At 36.1% G+C, this 24,687-nt stretch overlaps 1 protein-coding gene across 3 annotated transcripts in view; it reads left to right on the top strand.

Annotated features, from left to right (window-relative positions):
* The window catches only part of RFX3 (regulatory factor X3), a 128,770-nt gene that overhangs the window by 8,752 nt on the left and 95,331 nt on the right, over positions 1–24,687 (top strand). The window lies entirely within an intron of this gene.

Here is a 24,687-nt window from a genome sequence, read left to right as displayed (position 1 = left end):
TTTGTAGAGGTTTTGGTGCACTGGGTCTGTAGTTATGTGGGGATGAGAGAGGCTTAGGGTTTTCCAAACCTCAGGCTGGTTCACAGAATTTGGGTTTTGTGGCTGAAGTACATGTCACTAGCAAACTTATGTCAAACCAAGGGAAGGTTTATTTGCAATAGACTGAGAATTAGACTTGGTCCTACACAGCAATAGCGTAATTTATTATGCAAGCAGTGATTCTGCTTTATGGAATAGACCTTCTCCTAGTATTTTAAAGGTTGTGTTTTTATGCTGGTTCTGTTGCAGCTGTTTGGTGTGGGTTTTTTTAATGCTGTTGTTTCAAGTCATCCAGATGGTCAGTAGTCAAACAGTATAACTTTATAACCTTGTGCAGTCTGGGATACTCAGATTTCAGTTACCATCTTATATCAATAGTTGTTTGGGGAGGCAGGTCTTACTAAGATTTAAATTTCAGATACTAAAATTACCTGTCATGATCCTGATAAAAGCCACTGAGTCAAGTTTCCAGTCTTTAATGGGACTTGAAGATGTTCACTATCTTCACTGCTTGTCCTTACTTTAGTATATATTTCTCCTGATTGAATTCTGAAGAAACTGACATTTCGTGACTTAAGGGAAGAGCTAGACACAGGATCATGACTTCAGTGCAGTTACCAACTTTCATAACCTAATGTATTCTTCATGTGGCCTGGAGTCACAAGTTGTGTATCACAGAGTTTCAGGCAACTGAAATGAAGGGGAGTTTTAGGATTACTTTGCATGTGGAAGACTGCCTTGTAAGGGTTCCCACTGCTTGATTTCAGGATGACATACTAGGTCATATGGTTGGGACCTGGAACAACTCAGTGTTGTATATCTCAGCAGCTCTTAATGGCTTGTGTCCTCAGCACAGTCATAGGTTTGGGATACTAAAAAGTTCTTATGTCAGCATAGTTGTGTTGTTGGTTACATGTTATGATCCAAGAATGGTAACCCTTCACACACAGCTGAATTTCTTGAAAGCTCTACATCAACAGGCTTACCATCTGTAGCCTACTGAAACAAGGTTAAGCTTGAGCCAGCAGTTAATTTTTTTTTTCTGTACCAAAAATAACTAATGTTTTTAATAAAGTATAAGATTTTCTTCCCACATTTTATAATATGGGAAAAGGTATAATGTCCAAGGCAGAAAAACAGATGTATCTGGCAGATAGGAAATTGGAAGTTACATTTTGGTCATCTATGATAAAGTAAGGGGTGTATGTGTGTGTGATGTTTTGATCAGAAATACTAAAGTACTTGTTCCAAAGTTTGTCATACAGGAAAAGCAACATAGCAGGGTTTGGCCATTAAAAATAGCTTGAAGATGTAATTGGGTGTTAATGGTGGGGACTGAGATGTTGATTGACAATATGTTAAGTCCTCTAATAAAACTAGCTGTGTCATCTCCATAAACCAAGCTGCCTGGTCACAACTGTAACTTTGTTTTATAGCTATGCTTCTGAACTCCCAATGATCTGCTCTGATTGGCTAGTATTTATATTTTATTTTTAAAAATATGTTTATTCTACATGAAGTACCTCTGCCTTTCATGTATTGATTCAAAAGCTTTTTACGTATTCTAGTTACAGCAACTTTTGCTAGTATGGAAATGGTTAAGTTTGCCATAAGACCAAAGGAACAGAAGATGCTTAGGGCATTTGCTGGTTTGTTTTTTAGTCTTTTGTTTGTTTCTTTTCCTCGAAGAGCCAAAGAAATTTGGCAAATAATTTCGTAGGAATAAGAATCATCTAGCAGGGGAGTCGCTGTTTAATCTACGTGGTCCAGCCTTGTCAAATAGAGTTACTTGCATTATGGCAATGGGTAAAAGTGGTGGTTTCCACATCACTGGCTGTTTTCATGCCACTTCGGTATTAAGTGTATTTTCTCAAATAGTCTGTTAACCATCTTTCACAGAGTGTTAGAAAGTGCACCTTTTTTTACAGCAAACATATAGATTAGCTGTTATGAACATGGTATTTTTGTGCTACTTAGTGAAATCTAGTACAAAACTGGTCACTGAAAAAAAAGACTATCTTTTAACCTACTTCTACAGGAATATACTGGCCAAAAGGGAGAGGAATACCAGTCCTGTGCAGCTGTCTAGGTCTTCACAGGCCTTCAGCCAATACTCTGCAGACTACAGGCTGGGGACACAGTGGCTGGGAAGCAGCGCTGCGGAGGAGGCCCTGGGCTCCCTGGTTGGCAGTGAGCTGAACATGAGCCAGCAGTGTGCCTTGGCAGTAGGGAAGATGAACAGTATCTCTTGGGCTGTACGAAGAAGGGTATAGGCAAGAAATTGAGGGAAATGATTATCCCACCCCTCTCTGCACTTCTTAGGCAACATCCGTGTCTAGTTACGACCTCGCCCTCCTGCTATTATGGGAAGGACGTTGGTAAACTGGAGTAAGTTCAGCAGAGGGCCACTAAGGCAGTCAGGAGCTGGAGCATGCACATCTGTGAGGAGACAGAGGGACTTGGGCTTGTTCAGTCTGGAGAAGGGAGAGTTTCAGGGGTTCTAACAGCAGCCTTCCCTAATACCTACAAGGAGGTCATCAAGAAGATGGAGCCAGGCTTTTCACAGCAGTGTGTGGTGGAAGGATGAGAGACAATGTTCATAAGTTGAAACAAGAGAGGTTTAGACTGGAGATAAGGAAAAAATCTTTTTCTCCATGAGGACAGCCCAGCAATGCAGCTGGTGAGGTTTTGCCATCTCTGTCCTTGAAGATTTTCAAGCCCTGACTGGATAAAGCTCTGAGGAGCTGGTCTGATGCCAAGTCTGAGCCTGCTTTGGGAAGGAAGTTGGACTTGAGAGCTCCAGAAATCCCTGGCAGCCTGAACTATACTGTGGTTTTACTTGTGATTCTTGGTCTACAGCAAAAGTTCCTAGACTGTGATCTAGTTTGTCTTCTTTTTCTTGTTGGCCAGTTCCATTTCTTAGGACTGCAGTTGAATCTTCACCTCTGGAGGTAGAAGAGGAGGGATAGTGTCTAGAGCTAAAATCACAAAATAGTTGTCTTGAGATATATCACAAAGACATAGTTTGGGTGCCCAGGAGATGATCTACCTAACAACACAGAACTGTTGCGTTCCTTTTTCCTTCAGTGCATTACTCTGGTTATGTTATTTTGGTCCAACACTTTATTCTCTGGATTTCACAAACTTAGGACTGGACATGGACTGTATTCTGTGCACATTTATGTAAAATATTTTATAATGAAACTTTGAGACTTTTCACTGGAGCCTTGCAGAGGCAAAAATAATAGCAGTGGAGAAAACTGCAATAGAAGGAAAACAAATTTGTTAGGTCTCTTCAGGAGAAGGCAACTATGAACAAAGGGATTTAAAAAACAAGAAGGAAAGACCATGGTTGAATACCTGGCCAAACCAAACTCCAGTTGTTGATTTCTGTGGACTTCTATTTGTATATATTTATGAAGGTCTTAATTTGCAGTTCTTAATTCTTTTGTTGTAGTGAAAAAGGAAAATAAAGAAAAAGAGGAAAACCAGCAAACTTAAAATTTTTATTGGAAATTATTTAAAATATTAAAATAAATTGGATAATTTCCTTGCTGTGTTCAGAGCAGTTCAGGATCATTGATGAAACATTCTATATTTGGCTAACTGGCTGGTGATTTGTAAGTGATTTTCAACAAATATAATGGCCAGGAATCTGAAGAGGGTTTTTACTGTGATGAAGATATCTAAAATATTTTCCTATAACTCGCCTGTGTTCCTGTTAATTTTGGTAAGAACTGGATTGTGCCCAAAAAAGGATTTGGGAAGTGAGGATGATAATTTCTGAGTGTCTGTAAAGAGGTGTTTGTTTATAAAAAATGTTTGTTTTATCATGTACCTGCAAATATAAAAGAACAGCAATGATTGAGATGAAGAACAATGGTCTAAGGAAGTGTGTATGGCAGTAACTACTATTGGTGAATTCAGAAAAATAGTTTCGGAATCAATGCTTCTATTGATTGAAGTTCTTATGTTTCGTTGGTTGGTTTGTTTTTGTTTGGGGTTTGATCATTTTGGGGCATTCAGATGCCAAAGTCCATAGCAAAATTCATGTTTCTCTTACTCTTGCTCACCATTGCTTGTGGGATAAGCAGAGACATATGTACATATTACTAATTGTGATAAATACAGTCTTGATAATCAAGGCAGTATTAGAAAGTAATCCCCTTTATTTAAATGCAGATGTTTCATTGTTAGCTGAATCGAATTCAGTGATTAAGGCATAAACAAGCAAATACATTATTCAGAGGATGCATTTTGATTTTATTCATAAGTTGTTAAACTTACCTCCCTCAAATTTGAGAATTTCAGTGGAAGACGGACGTAAGATTTCTAGAAAGTGTTTGCAGTGAATTTTTTGCTGGGAAAAATCCTTTTTCCAGTTGAACTAAATTACTGAATGCACAGTGAAACTTCAAATGTCCTAAAAGATCTAACACCATAACATAGTCAGTACTTTTTTCAAGTACCTTTATTCTACTGTGCTTGTCTTTAAGAACATTCCTGTCAAGTAAGGTTACATGTCTGACTTGTAAAAGTCAGTGATTAAAATGAATACCAAGAAAATTAAAGTGATATAAATCTTGCTGAGCAAAACAAAGAGCTTCAATAAGAAAAACAAATCAAATAATTTTTAGCATAGCAAAACAAAGCGCTTCAATAAGAAAAACAAATCAAATAATTTTTAGCATATCTCAAAAATTATATAAATGGTATTCAGTGTTGGTGTTGTACGTGTCATAGTTTAGAATTTTATGTTCTCATAAGTGAGATAGCTAATGGTGTCTGATAATGTTATTTTACTGTTACTTGGCAATTATGAAAAACAATGAAATGATATGTTACATAGTCTTATGTTTTTAAGACTTAGAAATCAAATTCAGCTTCTGCTGAATATATACCTTTAATACCTGACATATACTTTAATAAATACTGTCACTGAATGTTCTTTATATTTGAATTGTTTTCTGATTCTCTGTATGTGCAGTAGGAAGGAGCCTAATAAAACAAATCTTACTAAACAATTATAAAAATCAGTCAACATTACCTTTCATTATACCATCTTATGAAAGTAATAGTAATTACATTACCTGAGCATCAAGCTTGTTGTCAGATATGAAAATTTCTGTTAAGAGTGTTCTATAACCTTAGAAGCCAGAAAGCAAACAAACAAACATGCTTTGGATCCAGTTGTACAATTCTTGATATTCCATTTGTATTGTAAGTGCAATTACTGTAAACATAGAGATTTGTTAACTATTCATCATTGTACAGTACTAGGTTGATCAATGACATTCTTTTCTTTTTTATAATTAATGGATTATTCCTAATAATTTTTTTTTTTCATTTCTGTGTGCCAGTATGTTGTTCAGTATTCATTACTTCATTTGGGTTTAACGCTGTACTTCCTATTTTTTTTATCTCAGTGGTTTTTATTTTGAGGGGAAAAAAGCCATGCTAGATAATCCTAGCTAATATGGACTATTATGCATGTTTTTTTCCACAAGTTCTTGTTTTCACATGCTTTCTAGAGTCAATCTGAGCTAAGAGCTGAGAGAACTGTTTCTCTGAGAGAAGTACAGTGATAAGTAAGGAGGATTTAATAATTTTAGAATGTTGATTATAAATATGTGCCTGTAATCTAAAAACAAACATCGAAGTGGTTGGTTTTAAGTGACACGTGGAACAAAAATAAAAATATTGGTATCTATTCAGGAAATATAAGATAAGACTTGTTCAAATCACTATCTTTTAAGATGCTAAGTACTGTTAGGTTGGAAAAGCAGAACAGAACGCACTGTTTGGAACTGAGTATCTTTTACTGCAAGGTGGACAAAAAGCCATGTGGGAGTTTTTTGGCGTGTTCGGCTTATGGAGTTTTGGGGTTTATTTCTGTGTGTATGAATTTGTATATATTTTTTACATTAAAAATATTTCATCATTTCATGAGACACCAAAATCAAGCTTTATTTTTGAAACATTTATGGTAATAACAGTGTCTTGTGAATAAATATGTGCTTGTGAAAGCTAACATATTGGAAAAAGTCACATGAGAAAGCAAACAAAGTTAAAACGAATATCTTAAATGTTGTCCAGTGTGATACTGAATTTCAAGCATGTTTGGTAAAATAATATTCTTGTAGTGAGACTGTTTCTTTGTCATTGCTTCCAACATAATACATTTCTTGTGTATTTCCTGTACAATTGCTGTCACTGGCTTTGGTCTTGACTCAAATATATACTCCTTAAAAAACAGAAAGAACATGATAAACACAGTGAAGTAATAGTCGTGTCATACAACTATACCCAGATGGCAAGGGACATGGATACTTTTATCATCAGTTACCATCTGTCTTTGGGGTTTTTTTTCCATATTCTTTTACCAAAGCATAATGAGGTTGTTTGATTTCCTTTGAGCTGACTTTAATACAGTATTAGGAAAATGATAATTTAATTTTACAATTACTGTGCTTTAAATATATGGATACGAAGCAAAGCGGTAGATTTTTAAAGAGATGCTTAAAATTCAGGTGATGGGGCCGGGTGAAGGATATCTTTAGGACATAAAGCAGTATTTTAAAATATGGTAGCTTTTTTGAAATACATACCCAATTTTGTAATCTCTCTGTGAATACTTGTTTGAAAGTTTTCTTTGTATATATACTTAAAGATTGATTGCTCATTTTCTTTTCTTTCTTTTTCTTTCTTTTTGCTTAGACAGGAAATGAAAGTATATACCACTCTTTAAATCTTCCTTTGTGTCAACATTTTTTTCTTCCTTTGCAGTTTATGATTTAGTCCTTTTTTGCTTCCTTATTATATTATCATTGATGGCAGTGATAACTGTTTGTGTATAGTTTGTAATTACAATTATATTTTGGTATTTTTTGGCACTTGTTTTTAGTTATTAAGCACTGCAGTTCAGTATCCATTGTTTTTTCCTGTTCCTTGTTGGGTGCCTGGCTTGCATGTGGTTTAATATTTAACAGTTTACCTGAGATAGTGGGGTGTGACAAGGCTGCTAAGCATCACACATTGCTGACATATATCCGATTGAGTTGTAGGGATAGCCTACAGCTACTGATCTTTGCTTCCAGGGACTGTATGATTCTTTCTTTGCCAGCAGCCACTTTCCTTTCTTGTTTGCTAATCTCTAGCTTTCTCTCAGGGTGCTTTAGCCTGCTCCATGTCAATGTACACAAAGTTGACACTTAAAAAATACATTCTGAGAAACATTCTTTTAGCCAACTTTGTATAATTTGAAAGAACATATATGGAGAAGTTCAGAAACTGTTTCTTTTGCCAGCAACCTGAGAAGAGGTGTATCTCCAGACTTCGGGGAAAAAAAAATCATATTGAGAAGTGGGAATCTCCAAGAATATCTTAAAATAAGATCTTGAGTTGTTTGGAGATTCTTGTGTGTGAGTGTTTTTTTGGTTTGTTTTTTTCTTTTCTTTTTTTTTTTTTTTTTTAAACACTTTGAATTTACAAAACTATGCTTATTTGACACCTACTAAGATTTTCTGCAGACCCTATTGAGACCTGCCACCTTTGTGGAATGACAAAGCCAAGCTTCCACACGTTGTAGGGCTTACTGAGGAGCTGCTGCTGCTGCTTGCTTGGGTTTGTCAGAATCTGTCCTGGAAAACGTACGTACAGTCCTCCAGGGCAATTAGAGGCTAACTTTTGAAAAATTTCTATGACTAATCCCAAGGTATCATCATTTATTATAATTTTTACAGCCGTAATTTTCTACACTTCTTTCCACACATAGTTGTTTCTTGGTCAAAGTATTGAACAGTTCATCCACAGTAGTTTTTAAATATTTAAGTCTAACCATATTGGTCAGCTTTAAGGTACTAGCTCGGTCGGTGTTGCTTAGTTCAGGAAAAATTGAGCTTTAGGATTTGAAACGTTCAGATTGGGTAATTCTGTTTCAGTTTGGAACTCTTTTATATTGGGATGAGAAGCTATGTATGTTTAGAGATCCAGGTTTCTTCAAGAGTTTTTCTGGATTCTCCCAATCCTTTATATTCATATAGTCATATACATATAAATAATCCTTTATATCCTTTATGTATGATAAATTTTAATCTATGTTTTCATTTTGAGAGCATTATGCATACACAGAGGTATAAAGTTTTTTTTTATAATTTACAATCATCGTTTTCATTTCACATCAGAGTATATTATTTATTTATATACTTATATTTATATATTTAGCAAGTCTTATTTAAGGCCATCCTTTTAAGTTTAGAGATGTGAAAAGAATATTATCTCCTTTCATATAAGTGATTATGATATTGAAAAACCTTTGTAATTTAAATTTTGCCAAAATTTTTACTAAAATATACAAATACATTATTTTTACAGCCCCATGTATGTACAAAGTGAAAAGGGCATAGTTTTTATTTCACTGTGGTCACTGTTCCTGTAGCACTATGTCTTATTTCCTCCAAGGTCCATTATTTCTGAATATGAAATTTTTAGCTCTTGTGGTCCTGAAAATTTAGTATCTATTGCAAATGGTAACTGATGTGGTTGAATGCAATAATGCCGTTTTGATATATGAAGATACTAAGAATGTATTGCATTTCGGTAAGAATTATAAACAGTTTACTAAAACGTATCTAGTCTTGTTTATTTTCAAGTGAAATATAGTTTTATTATTGTAAATTTGGTACAGTTCTGACCTCTCTGTAGGGTCATTGCATTCTCTATGTTAGGGATGATCAAACTTGTGTCTGCAATGTGTTGGCTTTGTTTCTTGTGTACAGTGCACCAAATTTACAATCATTCTGAGCATATATGGACAGTGTCTTTAAAAGTGGTTTTGCTTCTTTTTAGCTTTAAAGCTGGAAAGGTGAGCTTTTCAGAAAGCTAAAACCATTAATTTATATGCATTAATCCCAACTATCTTTCCTGCTTTTCACTACTAGCTTTCACTTGCGTCTCAGCTAATGGTTGTTCCCTCTACGTATACTTTACATCTCTTCTCCTGATCACTGTCTTATGTGCTTGGACTTTTCCAATTACTGTTCCTGCCTTTGTTCTTTTCTTTGTCTTCCACTTCTCCTTCATGCTTCTTCTGTATTAGCTATGGGGGTGTTGGGGATAGAGGAACAACAATTTCTTAATCATTGACTTTAGGGCTAAACACCTTAATAAATTTGTAAGAAAGCAGTTTGGGAGAAAATCATAGCTGCAGCTAGTGGCATGTTTACTGATGTGGGAGTATGGTGTCAGTAGTCTGTATGTGGAAGATGATTATATGAGCAGTTTGTGCATTGTTAAACAGTATCTCCAGAGAAATTTAGCAGTTTAGTTGAGTCACAGCTAAAGCCTGATATTGCCAGTTTCTCATAAGGAAGTTTCATGGCTATGCCACATTTAAATTACTATTGGAATTTGTGTATTTACTAAAACTTAGTATTGAAGTAGCTGGTTTTAAGTATCATAAAATATGTGTGTATTTAAATACATAAAGGCAAATAACTTTTTTTCCTGTACCTTATTCTCAGCATTGCTGAGAACTTCAATCTTCTGAAACTAATTATGGGTAAGAGGAACTATGTATGAATTTTTTATTTTTCTTTTTAAGGATACAATGAAATGAAAACTATAGTATAATGGAAAATGTTCAGAAATGTGAAGTATGGGTAACAACATACATGCCACTTAGTTTGGATGGCTGTATGTGTATTATATACATATGAAGCAGCTGTTTGTATGTACAGATATGTGTATGTTTATGTATATATATTTGTACATAGAGTATATGTGTGTGCAGAGTGACAGTGTGTATGTATATATCTCATTTTTGTATAAAGTATGTAGAACCAATGTAGTCCATCTACATTAACTGATTTGACATCTAGAAGAAACTAATGGAAAAGGCTTTCTGCAGGATCCCTACCTCTGTGCACTGTTTCTGAAGGCTGAAACAACCTTTCTAAGCACCTTAAATGACTCGGGTTTTTTTTGCTTGTAGCAGTAGACACAGCTTATCAGTTTCATGTCATTCATTGCAATTTTTTTCTTCTGAACAGGAAACATAGAGGAGCAGTTTTGTGTGCATTTTTTCTGGTATAGTTGTGGTGGTAGTGAATTAAGAACCCCTATACTAAGAGTAGGGGTTCTAGAGTTACGGGAGACAGCATTAACTTCTGAAATCAGTTTGGTAAAGTGGAAATGTCTCCTAGAGCTAATTTGCTACTTGCCAAGGGAATGTTCAGCTTGCACAGCTTCTTTGAATGGCCAGTCCTACAGGGGAGATATCTTCTGTAATAAAAGATGGGGGAATGCTAGGCTAGGCCTTAAGCTCATTCTGGCCAGATTCTGGTCAAATTTCTTTTATTGAGCTGTCAGTGAAGACAACCAGGGTGTCTCACCAGATTTAATAAATCAAGGCCCTATTCTGTTTTGTGTAAACAAAAAAACCTTGATGTCTGCAAGCTTCATTTGCTTCAGTGACATTGAAGGGAATATCATACTTAGGAAGGGTCATTTAAGGAAAAATGGTAGAGGGACACACCTTTGGATCTCTGCTCTATTTGTCAGAATACTTCTTGTCTCTTAAGAAATCCTATGGCAACACAGAAGCACTTAACAGGCTCTAACAAAATGTTGACTGTAAAACAGTTCAGATAGTCAATATCTAGTTTTTAATTACAAACCAGTAGGTAGTTTTACAGTATAACATGCTTAGGTTGTTCTAGCTATACCTCTGTTGATGTTTTCCAAGCTGCCTATCATCTTTAAGGTCACGACCACTAGGGTAACTTAACATTACAGTGATCTTTTCTTTATACAATTATGAAAAGTAAACTAGCAATGGTGGTCATACACAGTAAGCTTTTAGATATATTGTTTTGGCTGTAGAAGTTGATGGAATGTGATTGTGGTATTTGGTTGTGTACTTTACTAGTGTAGTGACTGTCAACTTTACTAGGCTAAATCCTCCAAGTATAGGGGATAAGGCAACTTCTTTGTGGTTTGAGTCTTATCCTAACATAGGTGAGAAGTTTGGCTTTGCTTTAGAAAAAGATTTTGCAAGCTTACAAATTCTGGAGAAGAAGCAAAGTTCTAGTTAGAAGAGTTTGTATTCATGAATGCATTCTGATGATGTTGGCTGTCTTACTCCCAACCCTCTGAGACTTTTGTCTTCATAACAGTCTTCATATTTGTTATTGTTTTCAAGGTTCCTCTAGAAAACCTCAACCGCTAAGTAGTATGAAACATTTTGGGAAAGAAAAACTAGCATTGCCTCATCTGACTTGTGGAATCCATTTTGTGGCACTGGCCATTGTGGCTATTGGATAGACAATTAATCTTAGCATTTCAAATTACTTTGGGGACAGTGTGTTTCTTTCTTGGCTTTGTACTCTTACGGAAACAGGGTTTTTTTCTGATATGGCTGTCCATCTTACTCCAAAGAAGGATTAGAATTTTCAGAAAAACAGACACCAACAAAATCATTCATTTGGGAAGGTAAGCAAAAATTTATACTACCACTGAAGAAGAGGCAGTTACAACTCATTTTACACTCCTAGCATCCTGTTGAGTCAGTCAGCAAACACTTAAATTTGTGCTAGTGTGTTGTAGTATGGATCCATTTAAAGGACCAAGCTGGAGGAAACATGGCTTTCTTAATTCTGGTGCTGTAGAACAACTTGTTCTTTGGTGCAGGCTGGAACAGCCTCAGATTATTAGAAGGAGTGGAAAAGAGCGATAACATTCAGCTCTTCTACATGTCATTTCTTAGCCATTCTCCAGCAGATTTGAAAAATACTGCCAGAAGAAATCAATCTGCAGAGATGTGCATAGATGTCTAATTTGGCTTGTGTAATCTGTAAAGGTTACAAAGACGCACAAAGGCAGAATTCAGTTTGACTGCAAAGTCTTAAAACCAACTTACAGGCCTGTTGGACGTATTTAGATATAGAGAATAAATACTGAGTATTATTCTGCCATTTTAAAGTTATTTTTAGGGCTTTTTTTTTAAGTCCTGCTTTATGATACAGAGTACGAAACTTAATGTATTGTTCTGCCTAAGTTTATTATAAAATATCTGGACAGAGCATGTTATGCAACTCCATTATACTAGCTGTTGAAAGTTAAACTTTGAAGGGTTTTGAAGTTTATGGGGTTTAGCTTTCCTAACTTAAATGATGAATTGGAGAAAATATTGCCGTTTACTTTGCTGTATCATGCAGTAGAGATCAGATATATTGCTTTTGTGTAATTTTTCTGTTTTCATGTTTGTTTACATTGTTCAAATCTGCCATTGTAACTTTTTTAAGGGTATGCCTGGAGTTGGGGGTTGGCCGAGGAGAGTGTTAATCTATTTAAATAAACTGGTTATAGCCATAGGAGGAGGCCTGCAGTGTTTTCACCGCTTCTTAGCCTGAAAGCGCTGCATAACCCTTTTAGGTTGCATAGCAACAGGCACCTAGCAACAATAATAGATTGAATTTCCAATAGTGACCAGGCCGGATGTAATAATAAAGCAAGAGTACAAACAGTTGTCATGGTTTTCTTTTCATAATAAACTAGTCTGAATTAGGGAGATTCTGTTTCTCAAAGTGGCAAACCTTTTTGCAAAATGAAGGTACTTTTGAAAAGTTGAGGTACCGAAACCCTGACAAAGCTGCTTAGAATGAGTGACTTTGAAGTCTAGTAGTTTGAAACATAGGAGAAAACAAAGAAACATTGAATGAGTTATCAAGGAAGGAGGGTATTAAATAGCCACTTTAAATGGCTTGTAAATCTCGACTTCCTTTATAAATTTATCTGTACAGGTACTTCATAGAAGTCCCTAGCTATAAAGGTAGATGCACATTATGAAAGGAATTAATGCAGTTGAAAAGAGGTTCCCCGAAGGAGGTTATTTTGTAACTGCCTACTATTTGGATTTCCAGTGTCTATCTTTGGAGCATGTGGTATCAGCTACTGCTGGAGAGTGGTTGCTAGTCATAGTCAGGCTTTTCTGAAGCTAGTATTAGCTTTGTTATCTTCTCTTGATTCAGCTATCAGATATTATGTAGAAGTTCTCATTTTTTGGAGACACGTGTTGATATAAAAATCCATATATAAAGATCTTGTTTTGTAAAATGCACAATAAAATAGGTTATTTTAAATTGTTAGAATTCTAACATATTATTTAGAAAAGTTTGGAAATGTCTTGTGAAGATACTATAAAAAGGGGTAGTGAATGAAACTGAGTAACTGCCAGACAAGTTTATTTTATGACACAACAATCTATCATTATTTCATGTTTCAGGACCTGTTAAGTGTGAAAGGTAGAGATACGTGGGCAAGCAGGTGATTTGGGATGAGAGACAGAAACTGTCTCACAAAATAGTAATAGATGTAATTCTGGATGATTACATTTAAGTTTAAATATTTTGACCTGGCTAACCGAGTAGAAAATTGAAACACTGGTTGTTGAGTAAAGGTGTAGATTTACACTAGATAAACACCCATGTTCAGTTCCTGTGTCTGCTTTTGGGAATGGTGGTTGAAAGTGTCACTATGGTAAAGGCCAGTTACTTTTAACAGAAAGCCCAAATTAGTTATGTGTAACCTGTTGTATTCCATTAAGATGGCACCATTTTTTTCTGAATAGGTGACAGCTGTTCTAACAGTATAAAACTTACATCTTTAGTTACCGATAAAAGGGGCATGTCTAGGGGCAGCACAGTGCAGAAGAAGAAAATTATAAAATGTAAACAACTAGATGTTGCAGACTTGACTTGGGATGTTTCACTGGATTCTGCTGTTTCAGTAGATTCAGGTGTTGATCAGTAGTGTTTTCTTTTATAACAGGAATTTTAAAAAATGAATTCTGAAAAAAGCTTATCTTGTAAATGGACCTCTTAGGTCTGACTGTGTAGATAGTATCCTCCAGCTTAAATGTTCATCTCAGAATGTTTTTCTTCCACATCATTTAACCCTGGAATCCTCACTGCAAAGGCTATTAGCACGGTGACAGAGAGATATTTTGGATATATTCAATAAAGCAAGATGTTTTTATATGATTGTATTTGAAAATTCTATAAAAATCTAGAAAAGTATCTTAAAAAGGTAGTTTGGTTCATCTGAGAAGTCGTTAGGCAAACTGCTCAGCTGGTGCTAAGTTTCAGGTATGTGAGTTCTGTTACTGTAAATGTGAGTTAAGTGCGAGTCTGAATAACATTCTGAATTTGTATGATGTTTGTAATTTAGAGTATCGACTAATTTAAACTCTGGAATTTTAAAATTTTGAAAAAGTGACTTAGCAGTGTGATCTAGTCTGAGTATATCTACTCAAAAGCATTTGAGTAGCGTTTGTGGATTGCTAACTAATTTTGTGCATTACACAGGTATTCATGTGGTAAAGTAACTACTTCTGCCACAGCTGGAGAGCTAGGAGAGTTTGAAAGATTTAGGAAGACTAGAGATTTATAATTTAAAACAAGGTTAAAATCTGATAATGAAACTTCAGCTAGTATATACAAAGCCCAAATTTAAAAGACCCAAGAACATACCTTTTACACTGTTCAGATTCATAGAAGATAGCCTTTTAAAAGTGTTTTTACTAAGAGTTGTTTTATATGGTATAGTTGTGACATTTTTGGAGGAGCCTGAAGCATTTTAACCTTACGTTATAAGAAATAGGAGCCAGTATTTATTATGGCAAATACATATTCCCAAATCATGTAGATTACTTTCAAAATTTCTGTAAGGATGTAATTTACTTTCCAGAATGGCAGTCTTTATCTTTGTTCAACTCCCTGTGCTGCTTCTCCCAAATAGTTGTGTTTCTATATATTGTATTGGTGCTTATCTTTATTTCTAGACCAGAAGATGTTGCTTAGAGTAGTTACTTCCTAATATTTTTCTTATTGGACAAACCTGAATAACTGTATTTGCAGGTTAATGCTTCCATTGCATTCAGACCTAACCTACTGGGCTGCTTGCTTCATGATTTAAAAAAAAACCACAACAAAACCCCTTCCTATTCAAAACAAAAAAGCAGACGTTAGATAGTGCGCTGTGCCAAATATGATAGTAATGAGTGTTTCATTGCCTCCTTTGTTTTCAGCTGAGTTCAAGTGAAAATTGCAACTGAAAGGATACTTTTCATTTCTTAGAACTTTACCATTTTTATACAAGTGAAATTAAAAAATCAGTATTTAAAATAACTAAAAACTGAGAGGTCAGGGAAAAAAATGTGCATAGAGTTTTGTAGCATGTAACAATGGAAAATCTTGGGGACTGAGGAACAAAAAGGAAGGTGAGCAGAAGAGAAAATAAAATAGACTTATTCCTGATTTTATTTTTTTATTTATTTGTTTTTAATTATAACAATATGTAAGTTAAGTGTTTGGAAATGTAGAAAAATAGGCTGGGAGGAAGTTGACCACTAAAGTTTGAAGGACAATAGAAAACAAGAAGTTTGGCAAAAAAAATCTGTGTAGTCTGTTTGGCTGTGCATCTATCCCTCCAACTGAATTTCCATGCAATTTAATGTGTTGTGGCATTGCATTATGTGCCTACTCCTGATTTCTTTTTTAATTACTGCTGTTGATATGCAAATTATTTCCAGAATTTTCTGTCTCATGTAAACATGTTTTATTCTTATATTGATTAGTGTAGGAACAGTTGTGTTGAAGTTGAAACGATTAATTATCTTTTTTTATTTGTCTGTATGTTGAAAAGCATAGCTTGAAATAATCAGCCAGACACCAATTCTGAAACAAACTTTTCATCTGCTTTCTGTTTATTTTTGTAGTGATGTCTTCCTTTCTTCAATACACTAACCATGACTAAAACAACAAATACAAACAATAATGTTAGTTTATGTAGTGTTAGTGAAATGCTGTGTAAAATTACAAGATGTTTAAAAATACAGGGGGTTTTTTTTATGGCTGAAGAAAGAGTTCTAAGTAGTGAAGTTTTCAGGCAAAAACCTATATTGGCAATAAATGTAGTTGTTGTGTGAATGACCACAAGATGTAATTAATTTTCTGGGACCCAGCTGCCATTTATATGCTGCTAGAGCATGTATGATATTCTTCCTGAATGAATTTACAAATATACAATACTCACTGTGGGATCATGTACTGTATTTATGGCATAATTATCTGCCAAGGAGAGTGAAGAATGTCAATGAGCTGTTTTTCTACTTAATTAAATCCTTAAGACCCAACTTAATGGGCCTACATCACATAAACATAGCGTTTAATCAGATATAAGTACAGAATGCTGTTTGTGTGTTGAAGCTATATTTGTGTATGTGAGTATCTCTCTTCTAGATATGCCCCTACAGATTTTAAAGTGACTTGTATGGGAAAGGTAGGTATAGGAAGTTACAATGCAGCATTCTTGTGAATCACTCCTGCTTTTATCTAGAGAGGACAAAAGGTGTACAAAAATAATCTTTGCTGATGACCTTTTGAAGAGGTAGGTGGAATTTTCAAGTTGGTAGATTTACGTCTGTTAGTTCAAAACCAATAGATAATGTTTCAGGAAATGGGCAAAACAAAATGACTCCTCTTGTGAACTTGGGACAAGTACAGAAAAGATGCAGAATTTTCAGAACAGCATTGGACATTTGTGCAACTACAGAACTATTAGAAAAATTATTTGTGAAATTACTTTAGTTTTACTTTTTAGACTTCAAAGAAGAAAAGTCCTTTCCATTGTATGGGTGTACCTCTCTTAATGAAATGTGAGCATTATGTGAACACTTATGTTTTCTCTACTATGGGTAACGCCAGGTCATTGTTGGGTTCAAGTCCAGGACAGCACTTTCTGATTAGAAAAGTAATTGTATTTAATTGCAAGAAGGTGTAACTGTGTGTGTGTGCCTGCTTTCCAATTGTCTGGAGAACAATCTTCTTAATGTTTCTAGCTTCTCAATGGCTAAGAAGTGACGATGTATTTCAAAGACTAATGCAGCCAAAAAGTTCTGTTGGATTATGATACTCATGAAAAAGTATAAAGAATCTTCAAGTGTCATGTGGGTAAATTTTTAACATTGTGTTTTTATAGTACTGACCTTGGGAGGGGATCTGGTAGTTTTGTATTCACTTGTATTATCTGAAAGAGAAATAGTAATTACAACAATGGCCTCACAAGGTTATGACTATGTGCACAAGTAGAAATTAGGAGTAGAGATGGGTTAGAGTTCAAAGATGTCAGTGAAGATCATCATGTACCCAAAAACTGTAGGCTTTCCTTTGACTTTCCTTTAGGTTGAGGAACCTGTGTTCAACTTTGAGTAAGTGTTGTAAAGTTCGATTGTGAATGGTATTTATTCAGATATTTAAACTCTTTTTGAAAACAGTGTTAGGTGTGTATGTTGTACTGGAAGCCAACAAACTTAACTTAATTCTTGACCAAGTTTCTTATGGGCACCAATAATTGTGTGGTCCATTGTGCAATGCCTGATTGGATATACTAACCTCCCAGATGTGCATTGCAGTTACAGGAAGGAGTTGTGGCTTCTGTCAGATTAGTAGTCCTTGTTTAGGCCTTTGGCAGTGTAAGTCTAAAGGAGATGAGAGCAGCTGCTTTAAAGGAGTAGCTGCCGTCTTAATCCAACTGTTTCCTTGAGTTTTTGTGCTGAGGAGGGGTATCTACGTTTATGTGTACATGTACTTGTGCGCCTTCTTTCCTGCTCTCTGCTTGCTCATCGTTCAGGTACTTTTGGCAGTGCTCCCCAATGAGCTAGTATATGATCTCCTGCTCATATTAAATTCTTGTTGGATTCCCTTCCTTAAAATTCCTGTGTTTTGAAAGGCATCACAGTGGGATTTCTGGAAAGTAATTCTGCAGAATGTACATGTTTTAGTTCTATTACAAGGGTTTCCAGTACTGGAAAATTCTGAGGTGCCCAAGCTTTACAGATTTTCTTTGATATTTTCCTGTATTTCTGGCATTTGAGAATCTCTCAGATTCTTTAGGCTTCAGAGAAGGAAAATATTGAAGACATTCGGAAGCAAATTGGAAAAAAGACTACTTTAATAAATAGGAGGATATCTAAATAATGCTGCTAAATATTTCATATAGCTTCACATTCATACTTTCTTATATTCATTGCATTTCATTTTGTTGATATTTTTTAATAGAATTTTTGACTATTCTGGAAATGCTGACCATGATGATAAAATGTTAAATGTAACTCTCAGGGCAAAACAATTTTTGCTGCTACCTATTTTGTATTAGTTTATTGATGAGAAAGTTGTTGTTAAGGAGTTATCTTTCAAGAATTTTCCAGATATAGTGTGTGAATTGCTGTCTCTCAGGATTTGATTTTTTTGAAGCATACTAGAACAAAAAGTCCTGTGTTTGGAACTTGGGTAATTTGTAGACCTTTTTAGAAGCACAAAAAATTCCTGCTATAGTGATTGAAGGTGCTGACCTATAAGGCAAACTTTATTTTGATTTTCTTTTAGTTGATCATGGAATGTAACTACCAAGCTGAAATCAGTCAGTAACACAAGATTATTCATGTCTTGAGAAAATATGCCATTCAGTTCTTATATGTGTATGAGAATAGCAGTGATACCACCTTACAGTCATTTTCATGGCTGAAAAAAAAATTAAAACTGCAATCATCAGATGAATAATACTGCAGTTAATTGAAATATCAGTAGCTAGGGGTGTTTTTTCCTTTTCTGTAGAAGACACAATCACTTTAGAACTTGAAGGTTGCATTGACATGTCAAATGTAACATTAAAATCAGTGTAGTTCCTTTGAATAATAAGTTGGCATGCCAGTGCTCTTATAAAAAGTTGTGAACATAGGAAGTATCTGCTGTTACTATTTCAAAGTAATGTTATTTCATAACTGCAGTCATGCTCAGTAACAACAACAAAAAAAATTTAAAAAAAAAAATTGTAGGTTCAGACATACATCAGTCGTTTTAAACAACTTCTGCTTCCTTAAATTGTTTGGCTAAGTTATTGAATCAAAATGTATTAACATGTCAATTGTGCCATGTGTTTGAGTTTGGTTTTTTTTTTTCAAATAAGTTCCAGTGCTATTTCAGCTTTCTTTGTTACTGCTGTTTTCAATATCTGAAATGAAACCATTGTGGTGTTGAAAAAATATTTTTTACCAGGTAATGATGCCCTAAATGTTTAGCATTTGGCTACCAAATCATACCGTTAGTCACATCTGGCTGCATACTACATTACTTTCCTGCACTTGTCACTTTCTATATTTCTTCTTTAGTATGTGAGATAAATGTGTAATTGGTAAAGTGAGTTGTTTAGGTTTGAGTTGAATAAGCAAAATATCATTCAAACTGTAGCTGTATGACTAAACCAGTTGTGATGTCACAATCCTACGTATGCTGCAATGAGTTTGATCACAAGGGAATAGCAGGCCGGTATAAGAAATAAGTTGCTTTAAACACTTTTCAGGGACTACTTAAATATTGAAATGTGTGGAAGGGAGAAGATGGAATGACATGTCTAGACAGTAATTGAAGATAAGTTGTGGGTGCAATCTGGGGCAGATCTGGTGGAATAGGATATGAAAAAGGCCAAGGTACCCAATGTGTTCTTCACCTTGGTCTTTATTGGTAAGACCTGTCTTCAGGAGTTGCAGAGACATGAGACTGGTGGGAGACCCTGGATCAAGGAAGGCTTGCCCTCTGTGGAGGAGGATCATGCTATGACCATTTAAACAAATAGGACATACACAAGTCCATTGAACCTGGTAGAATGCACACAGGAATGCTGAGGGAGCTGGCCAGTGTCACTGGGAGGTCACTCAATTATGTTTGAAGATCATGGTGATCAGGGGAGGTACCTGAGGACTGGGTGAAAGCAAAGGTCTCTCGTCCTCAAGAGGAAGATCCAGGGAACTACAGACAGAGCATCCTCATCTTAATCGCAGGGAAGGTGAGGAAGGAAGTTGTCCTGGAGACAATTTCCAAACTGTATAAAGCAAAAGAAGGTCACTGGGAAGTAATCATATCTGACCAACCTGATAGCCTTCTACAATGGGATTACTGACTTGGTGGATTAGGGGAGAGCAGAGGATCTTGTTTGTGTTGACTTTCGACACTGTCCCATAACATCCTCTTAGACAAGCTGATGAAGTATGAGTTAGATTAAGTGGACACTGAGAACTGGAAAATGGCAGAACTGCCAGGCTCACAGGGTTGTGATCAGTGGTACAAAGGCCATCTCTGAAGCCAGTCACCAGCGGTGTGCCACAGGGATTGATACTGGGTCCAATACTCTTAAACTTCTTCATTGATGACCTAGAGATGGTAGGACAGAGCACACACTTAGCAAGTTTTTGGGCAATACAAAACTGAGAGGAGCGAGTGGTAGGTGAGATGGGTACATTGCCATTCACAGGAACCTTGGCAGAGTGCAGAAATGGGCTGACAGCAATGTCATGAAGTTCAGCAAAAAGAAATGCTAAGTCCAGCACCTGGGAAGGAATAACACTATGCAGCAGCATGCGCTGGGGACTGACTGGATGGAAAGCAGCTTTGTGCAAAAGGACCAGGGGGTCCTGGTGGACAATGAATTGACCACAAGCCAGCCATGTGCTTTTGTAGCAAAGAAGGCCAGCAATCTTCTAGACTGCATTAGGAAAAGCATTTCCAGTGGGTGGAGCGAGGTGATCTTTCCTTTCTCCTTAGCTCTGGTGAGAGACATACATAGTGCTGAGTTCAGTCCTTGGGTCCCCGGTACAAGAGCTACATAGACATACTGGACTGAGTCCAGCAATGGGCCATGAAGATCTTGAAGGGACTGGACCATGTCTCCTATGAAAGGCTGAGAGAGCTGGGACTGCTCAGCCTGGGGAAGAGAAGGCTCAGGAGTGTGCATAAATACCTGATGGGAGTGTGTAAAGAAGAGGGAGCCAGACTCTTTTCATTGGTGTCCAATGACACAGAACTGGCCGTGAAAATTTGAAATACAAGAAATCCCATCCGAACATAAGAAAACACTTTTCTTACTGTGAAGGTGATAGAACACTGGAACAGGTTGTACAGAGAGATTGTGGAGCATCCATCCTTGGAGTTATATTCAAAACCTACCTATATGTGGTCACAGGCAGTCTGCTCTGGTGGATTCTACTATTTGCAGTGGGGTTGGAGTGGATGAACTCCAGAGGTCTGCGATTCTCTGAGTTGCTCTTTTGAAGAGAGAGGAAGAGTACATGGAGATTGAAATCTGCTGGTAGCTCTTGTATTTGCTCCCATGATGTATCTTTTTCTAACATTATTCACAGACGGTTTGCATATCCAGAGCTGGTGTTTGTATCAGCCATTTTCATTTTGGACTGTTGTCTTCACAGTGGGTAGTTTTACAGCTCTTTCCATATCTGATGGGGGTAGAATGAGATTGGGGGAGTGAGGGTGGGGGTAGTGAAGGGTGGGCAGAATCGAGGAGAGAGAATGAAGAAGGGAGGAGAGAGAGAAAGAAAAGGGCAGGGGGGAAAAGAGAGAATTAGAATAAGGCAGCCGACTGTCCCTGTTCTTAAATTTCCCTCTAGACAGAAATGAAAGAACATATATACCTTAAGCCAGATATGCCTGTTCTTTTGAAAATAGATCTTTCCTGTAGTTTATTACCCATAGTTCATTGTTGTATGAGGATAAATAAACTTTTTTTCTATTTTAAAGATAGAAACTTTTGAGGAATTTCAGGCTTTGTTATGCAGAAAGCTGTTATGTCTATGTGCATTTGTAATACATGTGTATGTACATACAAAGTAATTTCTTTAAAATACATTTCCTCAACTTATTTCCTCTGAAGGTGTGCTAGGCTCTACAGGTCCGCTGTCATTTGGCAGACAGTGCTGATTCCTGGTCCTGCAAAAGGGGTAAGACTTTTTACTGCTCTATTAAAGAGAAGAGAGCAATTCCTCCCCCCCGGCCTTTTTTTTTTTTTTTTTTTTTTTTTTTTTTGTGGTAAGTGAAGAATAGAATAATTAATTTGTCTTAGAACTGTCCTGAGTTTTCTAATAAAGTTCCCTGAAGATAATACAGATATTAATATTCTCATGAATGAACACCTTGTAATAACAAGGCTGTGGTACACTCTCCAAAATTTGTATTTGTTGTCTTCATCAGCACAGAGTCTGTTGTTACCAGCAAAGTCAGTGTTGTGTAACTCAGCCCAGAGAGACTTTGTGTCTTAAATTCATTCCAAACCAGAATGTTCCTTAGCAATGAAATGAATGTTCCTCTTTTACCAGTTTTTTAACATTTTTTTATGTCAGGATCTTTTAGCAATGTGGTAATGTTTAATGTTTTACTTTGAAGGCTTTTAGTGGGTTTTGCCTGGTGAGACAGAAACTCTTGTATTAGTTTCTTATGGTCTATTGATTATCTTACTGCAAATCCTGTGTTTGTAGCTGTAACTTCTTCACTGGAGATGACCTGGTATTCTAATGTGAGAGTAATATTGTATTTCTTTGAGGTAAATGTCTTTCAGACAGTTTTGAAGATTTGTGGGTTGTATAAGGAAAGAGTTAAAGGGAAAATATTGCCCCTTCAAATGTTGTCAATATGGCTTTGTGAATGTTTTGGAACTTGGTTGAATCTAGTCAGGCTGCGGTTCCAGAAGCCTTGGAGGTGTCTTAGAAATGTAACAGTCTGGGACATGTGTAGATCTGCTGCTTAACTTTCAGGCTTTTGTCCATAAACACTGCTCTACAGACAAAATTCTAGAACATACGCTGTCCTTGAATTTCCAGTCATTTGAGACTTCATATTGATCTCTCTCAGTAGGAGCACTTTGAGGCTTCTGAATGAGTAAAATACATACAGTGATCTGAAGAAAAAAACCTACTTATTTTACAGTAATTTGTCCTTGGGGGTGTGTTGTTTATATCATTCTGTAGTCTTGTCAGTCTCCACTACAGTCTTGAAGTACTTGCATTTCAGTGGGCAAAAGGACTGAGGGGGCAGTTGGTTCATTATGTGAAATGCATGAGGTTGCACATGAGGGCATTTACAGCAATCAAAAGGCATAATTTACCCATCAGTTACATGTAAGTCAACACTATGTTTTGGAGATTGGTTTTTTGAGCTGCAGGTGTAATGTAGGTCTTCCATTTCTACCACTTTCTACAGATCTCCAGTCCTGTCTCATTGGTGAAAATACATAGTAACAAAGCATTAATATTTGGTTATTTTTAGAAGTCTTTTTTGGATACTGTTTGGATACTATTACCCCCCTGTGGTAGCTTCCACATTGGGTCTGTTGTTGCAGCTAGCTCAGTATATTCTTCCTTTTGTATACAAGGGAAAAGGAGAATTTCTAGTCAATTTCATTGCCTGTTCTGCCTGATTCTTGAATCAGTCAAGATCAACGAAAGTCTATGTTTTTTGTTCACCTGCTTCCTGACAGTAAGTTTGAATATACTGGTTTTGTTGCAGTCCAGACTTCACTGATGTCTAGACGGTTGAACAGCACAGCACATCCCATTACCATCCAGTGGGAAAGCATGAGGCATTTGGAAGAAATCTTGGTATGACCTGGCGACTGGGGTCAGGGGTGAAGACAAGCACACAGTCGCAGCAAAATGATTAATTCATCTTGGAAACTATTGAACTGGGTGCTAACATTTCAAATGTGTCAAACTCTGCCTCTCATCTCTTTGATTAATTTACAGTTTTTCACATCACAATTACCTTCATAATGTTGAAAACTAGAAGATATTTTTACATATTAAAACTATGGTTTTGGAGCATGCTCTCTAGTGAATCTGAGTCCTGTCTAAGTGATTGATTTAGGTATGTAATGTCAAACAGCTGCAGCTGGTATAAAACACTAACTTACCATTTTGTCTGCATGTTCAGGTTGGTCAGTTCACAAAGCATGCATTGTGGGGATGGGGATATGTTTTTTAACTGCATTTTTGATCCATGGTGCTGTTTGTATTCAGTTATCACAGAGACATAATTGTTTTGTGTATCCTCATTAAAAATAACTACACCTTCTTCCATGTGTCTTACTGCATTTCATTAAACTTTTTTTTTCGGTTTAATAGGTGTCTATCTAGTGTTCACTTTTGCTTAGGATCATATTTACTTTACTGGTATTGTACTGACTAAAGAGAGGTACTGGTAATCTTGACTGTTTCTCTGTTTCATTTTCTTCCATGCTGTTCTAGCATTTGGATAATTGACCTATTCAGTTATCAGAGTTTCAGAAAACTGAGGTTCATTCTGAATGCAACATGATATGATTTAGTTAGAATACTTTCAGAGCTGTTTTGCTGTTTGGTTCTGGTTTGTTAAAGCTGCTTTATGATAGCTTAGACTCTGCTAGTAAAAGACTAATATAAGGAAGTATACAAAGCAATAGAATTATCCATAGTGTGTTGGATTTTTTAGTCGGTTAAATAATTTAATCAATTTTAAAACCTGTTGAGCTAAATCTGGTTAAAAGCCAGAGTCAAAGCACAGCACAATGATAGTCTAGATAAAACTAAGCTGTGTAGAACAATTCCTTGCTTTTAATTTATGCTGTTTTGACAAAAAAAATCACTCAACTTGTCAACATACTTGAGGCATTGTCAGTGCATATCTTACTGAGAGATCTAGTATTCAGCAGTGAGCTTATTCCTTATGCTGATTTGCTTTTAAATTGGAAATCTAAGTTTTACAGATTATATAA

This window comes from Haliaeetus albicilla, chromosome Z, assembly GCF_947461875.1.
Source record: "Haliaeetus albicilla chromosome Z, bHalAlb1.1, whole genome shotgun sequence".
In the NCBI taxonomy this organism is placed as follows: domain Eukaryota; kingdom Metazoa; phylum Chordata; class Aves; order Accipitriformes; family Accipitridae; genus Haliaeetus; species Haliaeetus albicilla.
The sequence above is the reverse complement of the archived record's forward strand: the minus strand, read 5'-3'. Positions and strand labels throughout refer to the sequence as shown.